Source organism: Armigeres subalbatus, unplaced genomic scaffold (assembly GCF_024139115.2).
Source record: "Armigeres subalbatus isolate Guangzhou_Male unplaced genomic scaffold, GZ_Asu_2 Contig297, whole genome shotgun sequence".
NCBI lineage: Eukaryota > Metazoa > Arthropoda > Insecta > Diptera > Culicidae > Armigeres > Armigeres subalbatus.
The window spans coordinates 363,740-376,796 of NW_026943038.1; the positions used below are offsets into that span (position 1 = coordinate 363,740).

The 13,057-nt window shown below is 45.0% G+C and overlaps 1 protein-coding gene across 1 annotated transcript in view; it reads left to right on the forward strand.

Moving 5' to 3' along the window:
- LOC134203937 (ATP-binding cassette subfamily G member 4-like) overlaps window positions 1-13,057 on the forward strand; it is a 93,152-nt gene that overhangs the window by 78,578 nt on the left and 1,517 nt on the right. The window lies entirely within an intron of this gene.

The window sequence follows — 13,057 nt, forward strand, 5'->3', positions numbered from 1 at the left end:
AAGAAAGTTTATAGAACTAAATTCGGTGTACCTTTCAATCGCAAACAACGAATAAGTATCGTGGAAGTTTTTCGAAAACGTCCCTGTTGTGCTCTTGGTTACCCCTGTCGTTGTTGGTATCGTCACGCGCGTTGCTCTGGTGCTGTTGGTGTGGTTGCTGCTGTTGCTGTTGGTCGTGCTCGTCGATCTTTCGCCAGGTTTGGCTACACCGATCATATTTTAAAGAATTATTGTATTATTTGAGTTTCCTTTGACTGCTTCACGGAATGAATGGCCTTAAAAAGGGTTAGGAACAAAAGGTCGAAAGACAAAAGGTCGAAGGGACAAATTGTCGAAAAGGACAGAAAGTCAAAAGGGATTAAAGGTCGAAAGGACAAAACGTCGAACGGTACAAAAAGTCGAACAGACATTTCCTCTAGAGATGCTTCCAGGTGCTGCCCAATCTCCCTAACCTCCTGCGTCTCAATGGTCGTCAAGGGGTTGGTTAATCGTCGGTTACACGAAAAACCCAGATTAATCCACCTAGCGTTGGTGGTGCCTTTCTCGCATTTAGTTGAGACACCAACCTTATATGGAGTATATATGGTCCGATGTACCATTTTCTTCATAACTTTCAAACGCAATGACCGATCGTTATCAAATTCAATAGTGATCAACAAGGCTTTGTCCCCTGTCGAATGAAACTTGTTGCGAGAAAATCGGTTAAGGATTACTATACGAAAAGTTGTCTAATGTTTTTCATAGCTTTTGTGCACACACATACGCACACACATACACACACACATACACACATACATACACACGGACAGACAGACATGTGCTCAGCTCGTCGAACTGAGTCGATTGGTATATAATACTATGGGTCTCAGAGGCTTCTATCAAAAGTTCGTTTTCGGAGTGAAATGATAGCCTTTCGGTACAACTTAGTTGTACGAGAAAGGCAAAACTTGAAACAGATGGGCGATTCGGCTTTCGGCAGCACGCCTTCCGCGTTAGCTAAGGAACGGGGTATTATTTCGCCAGTCTAGGGAAAGTCCTCCAGGACTTGTTCGATCAGGTAAAATTCAAGGAACTGGTATCCCTCGATATATCGAAGGCGTTCAATGGTACATAGACTATACTACCGCAAGTCGAGCACATTTGTATATGGGCCTCCATATACAGATGTGCTCGACTTGCGGTTAGCGGCAGTATAGTTCTTCATTCTTCAATAACTCAGCGGATGTGAGTTTTCGGGCAGTATTTTGTACTTTGTCCGGAACTTTCTCATGGGATACTCCTCATCGGAAACCAAGCTTCAAAAGGTAACCCAACGGCAGGTTCTGGCAGTCATTCTGTTCCTTATTGCCTTGGACGAGATTTTTAGTTACGCCTACGACATTCTACTGGTCGTCGCCGAAGACACTCCCTGACGTACCCTGACGTACTCCCTTACCCACCGTAAGTGGTGTCCTTTGTTGAGTTGACGCGGTAGGATTCACGATGACCGTTAGCAAACGTGATCGTGAACATGTTTAACAGGGAAGGCACCAATCATCCGCGTCGATTTGAAAGTTTTTGAGTACATTGTGAAGGCTCTTTTGGTTTCCACATCATTCCTGCCTCATTTCCGAGGAGTGAAGCTAGCTGGAAGACCAGCGTAAATTTGGTCCTAAGCGTATCGATTACAGTCTGGTAAACCGCCTGTAAATTGGACAGGCTATTATCGATAGCAGTTCTCTTTAGGGTTTAGAGCTCACTTGCCTGGCGCACCTCACCGAAACTTCAGGGTTGCTTTCGTCCACATTAGTCAAATCTGCCTGTGCCGAAACAGGCGTCTGGCCATTCCGTCATCATGTGTTGCCGATTATTTGCCAGAAAGCCGCCTCTTTTGCCGCGTTCACCCCCTGAGATCATAGGGTCCCTATTCTTGGTAAAGAAGACCGGGACCAGCGCATAAAGGCCGGCGACGCTCGCCTTAGTGGTACGTGTCCATTGGACCCGTAAGTCCTTCTACCTCTTCTTCTTTTTGGTTCGCATTACGTCCCCGCAGGGTCATGATTCCAGTTGGTAAAGAATATTTTTTTAGTCGAAAGCGGTCTTACACAGTTTGTCAAAGAATTCATTTTCTTAAGTCTTTATCGTTATAAAATTCCAGAGCAGGGTTTTCTGTAGTTTACGATGGGATCTTCAGCACTTTCAAAGTGTCATGTAATAAGATTGCTTTTTTGGAAATTCGAAAAAAAAATATTGTTATTCAGTAGAGATAGAGTTTCCTAGATTACGGAAACGATATATCTACACTATTTGATTGATAATTGATAACAGATTGATAACATATATATAATAACATTTGAGAATCTTTATGTAATTATTAGAGGCTTTAAAATTATCGAAATAGAATAAAATTTGTTGACATTGAGAGGATTATGAAAATTACTGTCGAAAGCAATTTCTATTATTATCGAGAGTTTTTACAAGCATAATATATGCATGATCCGATCCCCTCGAAAAAAGGAGAGGGTTCCTCTGGTTTCCGGAAGCAAGGTTGATACTCTTCCCTCTCTTTATACTGAAGTTTGGCAGATTTATATCATCACAAATATTGCCCTCTGCATTCCAATCCATTTCAATAAAATAAACCCACCCTAATGTGGGGAAGGGTCGTTTGGCCGAAACCCATTCGGCCGAAAGCCATTTTGCCGAATGCCACTAGGCCGAAATTTGTTTGGCGGAATATACCATTTGGCCGAACAGACCAATAGGCCGAATGGGTAATTTCGCCGAAAGGGTCATTTGTAAGCATATACGGTATTTCGAAAAATTTCGTTTCAGGAGGTTCGAAACGAAATTCCGCGGAATTTTAGCATGGCGAAATCGCATTTCTTGATTTCGTTTCGTTTCGTAAAATTACAAAAAATTTCGCTAAAAAAAACTAGCTTCTAACGAAATTTAACGGAATTCCGCGGAATTTCGTAACAAATTTAAACTTAAATCATTCTTTATATTATCAAAAATCTTGGCTGCGCCGCTGAACAAAATCTTTAAGTTGTTTTCAAAACTTTAGGTTATACATTTTTTTCTATCAACGCTCACTGCATAACCCCTTAGTAGACAAATACATATGTAGTTTTCTGCTATAAAACGTCTTCAGTGTTTCCAAGTTTCAAATTTATATTTATGATATTTTTTACTATTTGTACAATATTAATGCGGAATCGATCTTATTGCTGCTGACCATGGGACGGCAGCTAGTCCGAGAGAACGCGAAGTGAAAAAAATCTTCCTCGCGTAGCAGAAATTTGTTTAAGCAGTGTACAATCGATCTTGAAGATGCTGATCACGCCAGCTAGTGTGGGAGAACGCGAAGTGATAAAACTAATGTCTGCATCGAAGAGCACAGAATTATTTAGTGCGGAATCGATTGTATTGTAGAAGCTTATTAAACGAAGCACATTGAATTGTGTTGGAATGATTTGAAACACAGTTTTCTTCTATTTTCTGTTTTCTATTTTCAAAATAACTTTGTTTACAATAAATATTCAGTCGCTGACCCAGGGGCTTCACATGAATTACCTTCTCTACTAACCAACCCGTAGCGCTCACGGAGATGCAGAGCATTCCTCGGTCTTTTATAACAGCGGTTCTCAACCTGGGGTACATGTACCCCTGGGGGTACTTTCGCCGGTCCGGGGGTACCGAAATGCTCAATGGCGGATGAATTACAATTTAATCCAAACTTATTGATAAAGTTTTGTTTTTTTTATTTCTAAACTTTGTCTTGTACATAATAGGGTAAAGGATGTATTTTGGACCACCCTTACGGGGGTTATTATTTTTCACCACCAAGAGGTGCAAATTCCGTGGTCCAAAATATGAGCCGTCGAACTGGTAGTCCAAAATACCTCCCTTATCCTATGCATGGCGATCAGTAAATCATGGCCTATTGAATCCTGTCCTCCACAACAAGTACAATGGATGAAGAGATGTGGAACAAAAGATCAAATGGGCAAAACCTCGAATGAACAAATTTAAAAAATCTTCTATGCAATCTACCGGGTCAAAACAGAATTTTGAATTACTTAACTAAAATCTAGAATCTACACATTCGAAAGCCTCCATTTGAAAAACATGAAGACTTTTTCCCGAAAAGCTCAGTTGCTTCGTTGCAAGAGAATTGGAAGCATCCTTCTACGCTTCTCGGAAGCCTCCCTCCAAGCGACCTGGAAATATCATTTTAAGATGTTCAAAAACTTACTTTTAAGAGGCCCGGAAGCCAAGCTGTTTTTGTAGAAATTTTCTTTTATTTCTGCATCTTTTAAAAGTCTCGGATCTTTTCAAGAGGCTCGAAAGGGATTTTTGAACAGGCTCGACAGTCTCATTTTAGAAAGCTCGGAAGCCTCCTTTCAAGAGGCTCGGAAGCCTCCTTTCAAGAGGCTCGGAAGCCTCCTTTCAAGAGGCTCGGAAGCCTCCTTTCAAGAGGCTCAGGCCTCCTTTCAAGAGGCCTGGAAGCCTCCTTCAAGAGGCCTGGAAGCCTCCTTAAAAGGCTCGGAAGCCTCCTTCAAGAGGCTCGGAAGCCTCCTTTCAAGAGGCTCAGGAAGCCTCCTTTCAAGAGGCTCAGGAAGCCTCCTTTCAAGAGGCTCAGGAAGCCTCCTTTCAAGAGGCCTGGAAGCCTCCTTCAAGAGGCTCAGAGCCTCCTTTCAAGAGGCCTGGAAGCCTCCTTTAAGAGGCTCGGAAGCCTCCTTTCAAGAGGCCTGGAAGCCTCCTTCAAGAGGCTCGGAAGCCTTTCAAGAGGCTCAGGCCTCCTTTCAAGAGGCTCAAGCCTCCTTTAAAGAGGCCTGGAAGCCTCCTTTCAAGAGGCTCAGGAAGCCTCCCTTTCAAGAGGCTCGGAAGCCTCCTTTCAAGAGGCTCTGGAAGCCTCCTTTCAAGAGGCCTGGAAGCCTCCTTTCAAGAGGCTCAGAAGCCTCCTTTCAAGAGGCCCGGAAGCCTCCTTTCAAGAGGCCTGGAAGCCTCCTTTCAAGAGGCTCGGAAGCCTCCTTTCAAGAGGGCCTGGAAGCCTCCTTTCAAGAGGCTCAAGCCTCCTTTCAAGAGGCTCAGAAGCCTCCTTTCAAGAGGCTCAGGCCTCCTTTCAAGAGGCTCAGAAGCCTCCCTTCAAGAGGCTCAGGCCTCCTTTCAAGAGGCTCAAGCCTCCTTTCAAGAGGCTCCAGGAAGCCTCCTTTCAAGAGGCTCAGAAGCCTCCTTTCAAGAGGCTCAGGAAGCCTCCTTTCAAGAGGCTCAGAAGCCTCCTTCAAGAGGCCTGGAAGCCTCCTTTCAAGAGGCTCAGCCTCCTTCAAGAGGCCTGGAAGCCTCCTTTCAAGAGGCCTCAGAGCCTCCTTTCAAGAGGCCTGGAAGCCTCCTTTCAAGAGGCTCGGAAGCCTCCTTTCAAGAGGCTCAGAGCCTCCTTTCAAGAGGCCTGGAAGCCTCCTTTCAAGAGAGGCCTCCAGAAGCCTCCTTTCAAGAGGCTTGAAGCCTCCTTTCAAGAGGCTCAAGCCTCCTTTCAAGAGGCTCGGAAGCCTCCTTTCAAGAGGCTCGGAAGCCTCCTTTCAAGAGGCTCGGAAGCCTCCTTTCAAGAAGCTCAGAAGCCTCCTTTCAAGAAGCTCAAAAGCCTCCTTCCAAGAGTATCGGAAGCCTCCTTTCAAGAGTCTCGGAAGCCTCATTTAAAGAGGGTCGGAAGCCTCCTTTCAAAAGGCTCGGAAGCCTCCTTTCAAGAGGCTCGGAAGCCTCCTTTCAAGAGGCCTGGAAGCCTCCTTTCAAGAAGCTCAGAAGCCTCCTTTCAAGAGGCTCCAGCCTCCTTTCAAGAGGCCTCGAAGCCTCCTTTCAAGAGGCTCAGAAGCCTCCTTTCAAGAGGCTCAAGCCTCCTTTCAAGAGGCTCAGAAGCCTCCTTTCAAGAGCTCAGAAGCCTCCTCTCAAGAGGCTCAGAAGCCTCATTTAAAGAGGTCCGGAAGCCTCCTTTCAAGAGGCTCGGAAGCCTCATTTCAAGAGGCCCGGAAGCCTCCTTTCAAGAGGCTCAGAAGCCTCCTTTCAAGAGGCTCGGAAGCCTCCTTTCAAGAGGCTCAGGCCTCCTTCAAGAGGCCTGGAAGCCTCCTTTCAAGAGGCCTGGAAGCCTCCTTCAAGAGGCTCAGAAGCCTCCTTCAAGAGGCTCAGAGCCTCCTTTCAAGAGGCTCAGAGCCTCCTTCAAGAGCTGGAAGCCTCCTTTCAAGAGGCTCAGAAGCCTCCTTTCAAGAGGCCTCGAAGCCTCCTTTCAAGAGGCTCAGAAGCCTCCTTTCAAGAGGCTCAGAGCCTCCTTTCAAGAGGCTCCAGGCCTCCTTTCAAGAGCTCCAGGAAGCCTCCTTTCAAGAGGCTCAGAAGCCTCCTTTCAAGAGGCTCAGAAGCCTCCTTTCAAGAGGCTCAGAAGCCTCCTTTCAAGAGGCCTGGAAGCCTCCTTTCAAGAGGCTCAGAGCCTCCTTTCAAGAGGCCTCAGAAGCCTCCTTTCAAGAGGCCTGGAAGCCTCCTTTCAAGAGGCTCAGAAGCCTCCTTTCAAGAGGCTCAGAAGCCTCCTTTCAAGAGGCTCAGAGCCTCCTTTCAAGAGGCCTGGAAGCCTCCTTTCAAGAGGCTCAGAAGCCTCCTTTCAAGAGGCTCAGAGCCTCCTTCAAGAGGCTCAGAAGCCTCCTTTCAAGAGGCTCGAAGCCTCCTTTCAAGAGGCTCCAAGCCTCCTTCAAGAGGCTCGGAAGCCTCCTTCAAGAGGCTGGAAGCCTCCTTTCAAGAGGCTCAGGCCTCCTTTCAAGAGGCTCAGAAGCCTCCTTCAAGAGGCTCGGAAGCCTCCTTTCAAGAGGCCAGAGCCTCCTTTCAAGAGGCCTGGAAGCCTCCTTTCAAGAGGCTCAGGAAGCCTCCTTCAAGAGGCTCAGCCTCCCTCAAGAGGCCCAAGCCTCCTTTCAAGAGGCTCAGGCCTCCTTTCAAGAGGCTCGGAAGCCTCCTTTCAAGAGGCTCAGAGCCTCCTTTCAAGAGGCTCGGAAGCCTCCTTTCAAGAGGCTCAGAAGCCTCCTTTCAAGAGGCTCAGGCCTCCTTTCAAGAGCTCAGAAGCCTCCTTTCAGAGGCTCGGAAGCCTCCTTTCAAGAGCTCAGAAGCCTCTTTCAAGAGCTCAGAGCCTCCTTTCAAGAGGCTCCAGGCCTCCTTTCAAGAGGCTCAGAAGCCTCCTTTCAAGAGGCTCAGAGCCTCCTTTCCAAGAGGCTCAGGAAGCCTCCTTTCAAGAGGCTCAGGCCTCCTTTCAAGAGGCTCAAGCCTCCTTCAAGAGGCTCAGAAGCCTCCTTTCAAGAGGCTCAGAAGCCTCCTTTCAAGAGGCTCAAGCCTCCTTTCAAGAGGCTCAGAGCCTCCTTTCAAGAGGCTGGAAGCCTCCTTTCAAGAGGCTCAGAAGCCTCCTTTCAAGAGGCTCAGGCCTCCTTTCAAGAGGCTCGGAAGCCTCCTTTCAAGAGGCTCAGAAGCCTCCTTTCAAGAGCTCAAGCCTCCTTTCAAGAGGCCTCAAGCCTCCTTCAAGAGGCCTGGAAGCCTCCTTTCAAGAGGCTCAGAAGCCTCCTTTCAAGAGGCCTGGAAGCCTCCTTTCAAGAGGCTCAAGCCTCCTTTCAAGAGCTCAGAGCCTCCTTTCAAGAGGCTCAGGAAGCCTCCTTTCAAGAGGCTCAGGAAGCCTCCTTCAAGAGAGCTCAAGCCTCCTTTCAAGAGGCTCAGAAGCCTCCTTCAAGAGGCTCAGCCCTCCTTTCAAGAGGCTCAAGCCTCCTCCAAGAGGCTCAGGAAGCCTCCTTTCAAGAGGCTCAAGCCTCCTTTCAAGAGGCTCAGAAGCCTCTCCTTCAAGAGGCTCAGGAAGCCTCCTTTCAAGAGGCTCAGAAGCCTCCTTTCAAGAGGCTCAGAGCCTCCTTTCAAGAGGCTCAGAGCCTCCTTTCAAGAGGCCTGGAAGCCTCCTTTCAAGAGGCTCAGAGCCTCCTTTCAAGAGGCTCGGAAGCCTCCTTTCAAGAGGCTCCAAGCCTCCTTTCAAGAGGCTCAGAGCCTCCTTTCAAAAGAGCTCAGAGCCTCCTTTCAAGAGCTCAGGAAGCCTCCTTCAAGAGGCTCAGGAAGCCTCCTTTCAAGAGGCTCAGGAAGCCTCCTTTCAAGAGGCTCAGGCCTCCTTTCAGAGCTCAAGCCTCCTTTCAAGAGGCTTGGAAGCCTCCTTTCAAGAGGCTCAGAGCCTCCTTTCAAGAGGCTCGGAAGCCTCCTTTCAAGAGGCCTGGAAGCCTCCTTTCAAGAGGCCTGGAAGCCTCCCCTTTCAAGAGGCTCAGGAAGCCTCCTTTCAAGAGGCTCGAAGCCTCCTTCCAAGAGGCTCAGAAGCCTCCTCCAAGAGGCTCAGAGCCTCCTCCAATAGGCTCAAGCCTCCTTCAAGAGGCCTGGAAGCCTCCTTTCAAGAGGCACGGAAGTCTCCTTTCAAGAGGCCTGGAAGCCTCCTTTCAAGAGGCTTGAAGCCTCCTTTCAAGAGGCTCAGGCCTCCTTTCAAGAGGCTCAGGAAGCCTCCTTTCAAGAGCTCAGAGCCTCCTTTCCAAGAGGCCTGGAAGCCTCCTTTCAAGAGGCTCAGGAAGCCTCCTTTCAAGAGGCTCGGAAGCCTCCTTTCAAGAGAGCTCAGAAGCCTCCTTTCAAGAGCTGGAAGCCTCCTTTCAAGAGGCTCAGAAGCCTCCTTTCAAGAGGCTCTGGAAGCCTCCTTTCAAGAGGCTGGAAGCCTCCTTTCAAGAGGCCTGGAAGCCTCCTTTCAAGAGGCCTGAAGCCTCCTTTCAAGAGGCTCGGAAGCCTCCTTTCAAGAGGCTCGGAAGCCTCCTTTCAATAGGCTCGGAAGCCTCTTTTCTAGAGGCTCGGAAGCCTCCTTTCAAGAAGCTCGGAAGCCTCCTTTCAATATGCTTCTAGAGTGTTCTGTAATATGTTTGCGTAGGAACTACAGACACTCATATATTTGCATAATGTCCGACAGCCAAGCAGCTTTGAATGCTCTAAAATCGGCAACATGCACTTCTAAACAAACAAGTTTGGGAATGCATTCAGTCCCTCCAAAAATTGTCTTGTCGGAACCAAGTCAATCTATATTGGGTTCCAGGACACTGTGGAATAGATGGTAACGAAAAAGCCGATATGCTGGCGAGACTCGGATCATCAAGCCGGTTTACAGGACCGGAACCTTTTTGCAGCTTACCAACTTCTTCTCTTCGTATGGAGCTGAAGGTATGGGAATCTATGAAAATAGAAACCAATTTTAGGAACGCAACTAATGCAAGGCAATCGAAACGCTTTATCACTCCAAATGTTTCCATGACTCGCAACATCTTAGAATTATCTAAAAGAGACCTAAGCACTTATACGAGTCTCATTACAGGTCATTGTCCGAGTCGATATCATTTGAAGCTTATAGGGAAACTTCAAAATGATCTATGTCGCTTCTGTGATACAGAAAAAGAAGACTCGGAGCATCTGTTATGCCGTTGTCCGGCAATTTTTCGAACAAGACAAAAATTCTTCACCAAGGGGCTTATAGAACCACTTGAGCTTGGTAGAACAAATCCCAATTCGGTGGAGCATTTCATTCGAAAAGCTGAGCCGTGTTGGGGAGAAGCTGTTAGTCAAACAATGGGGATCACTCCCAATAGCGATACGCCATAGTGACATAGCTAGAAAAAAGGGGAATATATTACAATAGATCAACAGAATGGTCGCAGTGATAAAAAAATACCCGACAAGGAAAAAAATGCTCGGAAGCCTCCTTTTAAGAGGCTCGAAAGCATATTTTCAATATGCTCGAAAGCCTTCAATAGTCAAAACATTTCCTACAGTCAGTCCCTTGATGTAAGAACTTAATTTTAATTGGGAAGTTTGAAAAAAATGAAAATTTCAGAAAAGTTTATGGAGAGCCATATATTCCGTTCGATTTCAGGTCCATTTTTGATATACTTTAAGAGCTACGATTATTTTCATTTACAGCAAAATAATCGTAGGGGGTACCTCAATAAATGCAAAAGTTCGAAGGGTACCTCTCAAGAAAAAAGTTGAGAACCGCTGTAAGGAATTAAATGTAATGTAAATGTAAGGAACAGTGAAGATTTGTGGGCATTTCCAGATCTTCGCATGGAATTTGCAAAAAAAAATTCAGAACGGGTTGAAATATCATTAAAATTGCTGAAAGTTCTTTACTTATGATTGCTTTTAGCTCATACTGACCATAACAGCTGTTCTCATATGCCAAGGACACACATACAATAGCTCAGTTCGTCGAGCTGATTGTACATAAGACTATGGGTCTGTGAAATTCAATCTGAAGTACATATCTTTGTGCATTTTAGAAAGGTGCACAGGATTCTTCTAGTGTGCAAATGTATGCTATATATATGTAGACGAATAATAAGAAGGAATAAGTTTTGGCTGTTACGCCCTTTTTCAAATATCAATTCTCTATCTGTGGATGCGCCTGGCAGATGTGGATACATAATTGAGTATCCCACTAAAAAAAATATATATATAAATTTTCTGATTTTGAATTAGCTCAACTCTTGTAACATTTTGGATTAACGCAATAAAACTTAAAATGTTTCTTGGGAATACTATAAAACCACGCTGACAAAACAATATGAAGAATGCTTCAGCATAATTACATTATTCTTAAGTGAACTAAGGTTTCAAACGAAATTTGAATCCGTATATGAAAAATCCCACAACTTCTATATTTTTTATACTTTGCCTGATGATTATTGCCTTATCACCAATGGTATATGCGGCGAGAATGCGGTGATTTATCACAGACTGCCTCTTCTGTTATTATAACTTTATTGGTCGTAAAACAGTTATTTGACTTCGACAAAGTGAAATCCGAAATGCGTACATAATGTAAAATCAATTTAATCAAAATTCCGCGGAAAAAAAAAATTGAAATTTCGTTTCGTTTCGGAAAATTTCGAATCAAATGAACCTTGATTTCGTTTCGTTTCGATGTTTCGAAAGTAAATCCATATTTCGTTTCGTTTCGATCCGAATCAACATAGACATTTTAAATTTCGTTCCGTTTCGTTTCGTTAGCAAAAAGTGTGTTATCGCATACCCTTAGTCATTTGGCTGAAAGGGTCATTTGTACGAAAGAGTCATTGACCGAAGGGGTCATTAGACCGAAAGGGTCATTTAGCCGAAAGGATCATTTGGTCGAAAGGGTCGTTTGGCCGAAAGGGTCGTTTGGCCGAAAGGGTCATTTGGCCGAAAGGGTCGTTTGGTCGAAAAGGTCATTTGACCGAAAGGGTCGTTTGGCCGAAAGGGTCATTTAGCCGAAAGGGCCGTTTGAAGAGTGAGAAATTAGGAGTAAGAAGAGAGACGTCTAAATTCTCATTCCTCATTTCCCACTTTTCAAATGACCTATTCGGCCAAATGACCTTTTCGGCCAAATGACCTATTCGGCCAAATGTCCTTTTCGGCCAAATGACCCTTTCAGACAAATGACCCTTTCGACCAAATGACCCTTCTGGCCAAATTACCCTTTCGGCCTAATGACCCTTTCGGCTTAATAACCCTTTCAGTCTAATGACCCTTTCGGCCGAATGACCCCTTCGGACAAATTACCCTTTCGGTCAAATGACCCTTTTGGTCAAATGTTCCTTTCCACCAAATGACCCTTTCGGCTAAAAGACCCTTTCGGCCAGATGGGTTTCGGCATAATGGTTTGTTCGGTCTAGTGGCATTCGGCCGAATTAGTTTCGGATAAATGACCCTTCCTCCCTAATGTAACTATCACATATGTACTTTCGCCTTTAATTTTAACAAGAACATCTATGTCTAAGCTTGGAAGATGATATTAGCATATCCACATCACTGTTCAAATATCTGTTATAACGCACAATCAAATGAATCTAGAAAAAAATCGTCTAGTTTGCAAAAAGAGTGTGCACTGGTCCTTATTTATATCTGTCCATTTATTCGTTCTCCGACGACGAAAGTAAGTTCAAATATTGCATATCTGATAACAAAATATTTTGAGCTTATAGTGGAATGTCTATACTTGTTTGTACAACAAAGAAGTTTGTGTTCACGAGTTTGTACAATTCCATTTAATTTCACCACTTGATTGTACCCTTGACAGATACATATTTCAATCTCAACAGTAAGGCCGTTTTCAATGTCTTGTACTTGACTCGACTATCTGTCTTAAGACCGAATTATGAATTGTGAATATTAGTCTTTTGGATTAGTGAGGACATTCCACATTCCGGCACACCAAAAAGCCGATTTGAACAAGCTTTGATAAGGTTCCAATGCTACGTATTATTGTTTGAATTTTTATTGGTTAGATTCAAGTGTAAGCGAGCCTGCTCTCGGAGCACAATTCAGAGCCATTTGGTGGCTGAAACTGATATGACCAAATCTGGTTGTTTTCCACCAGACTTTCCCGAACAACGTGGAGCTTTTCTTATGTTAATGGCCCTATAGCTACTTGCAAGTATCAAATCCCCATGGAAGCCATTAGTCAGCTCTATCTTACAACCTTCTGAAATCTACTCCTTCGCGTTCTGTTTTGACTATAGTTTTCTGTAATTCAATAGGAGCTCGCAAAGCTGTCGTCAGACGATCTGGAGCTGTTAATCCAGCGCTTTAAAAAGGACCTTTAGTATTTTATACTTTCACAATAATCGACAAGTCTTCTTTCTGAAATTCAATTTGGCCGGTTGAAAGAGAATATAATTGTCATGGATGGTAGTGTAGCTTCGGGGATCCATGCAATAACGTCCAAGATAACGTCCCGATGTATCCTAGACCTGGATTACCAACAGGCTAAATTGTATACAACCCTGGAAATCAGCACCGGCTTCTGTTTCAACGACAAGGCTGTCCCTCGTCCTGCGTAATCACCCAGCTTTTACTGCATAACCATTATTTATTTTATTTGAGAGTGACCGTATCCATTTCCGCAATCTGTTGAGAATATGGCAGGAGTTAGCCAACTTATATCGATTCAAAAGCTTACACAAGATTTTCAATAAAATTGGTTCTACCCTGAATATCTGTTATCTGTGATTCAGGTAAA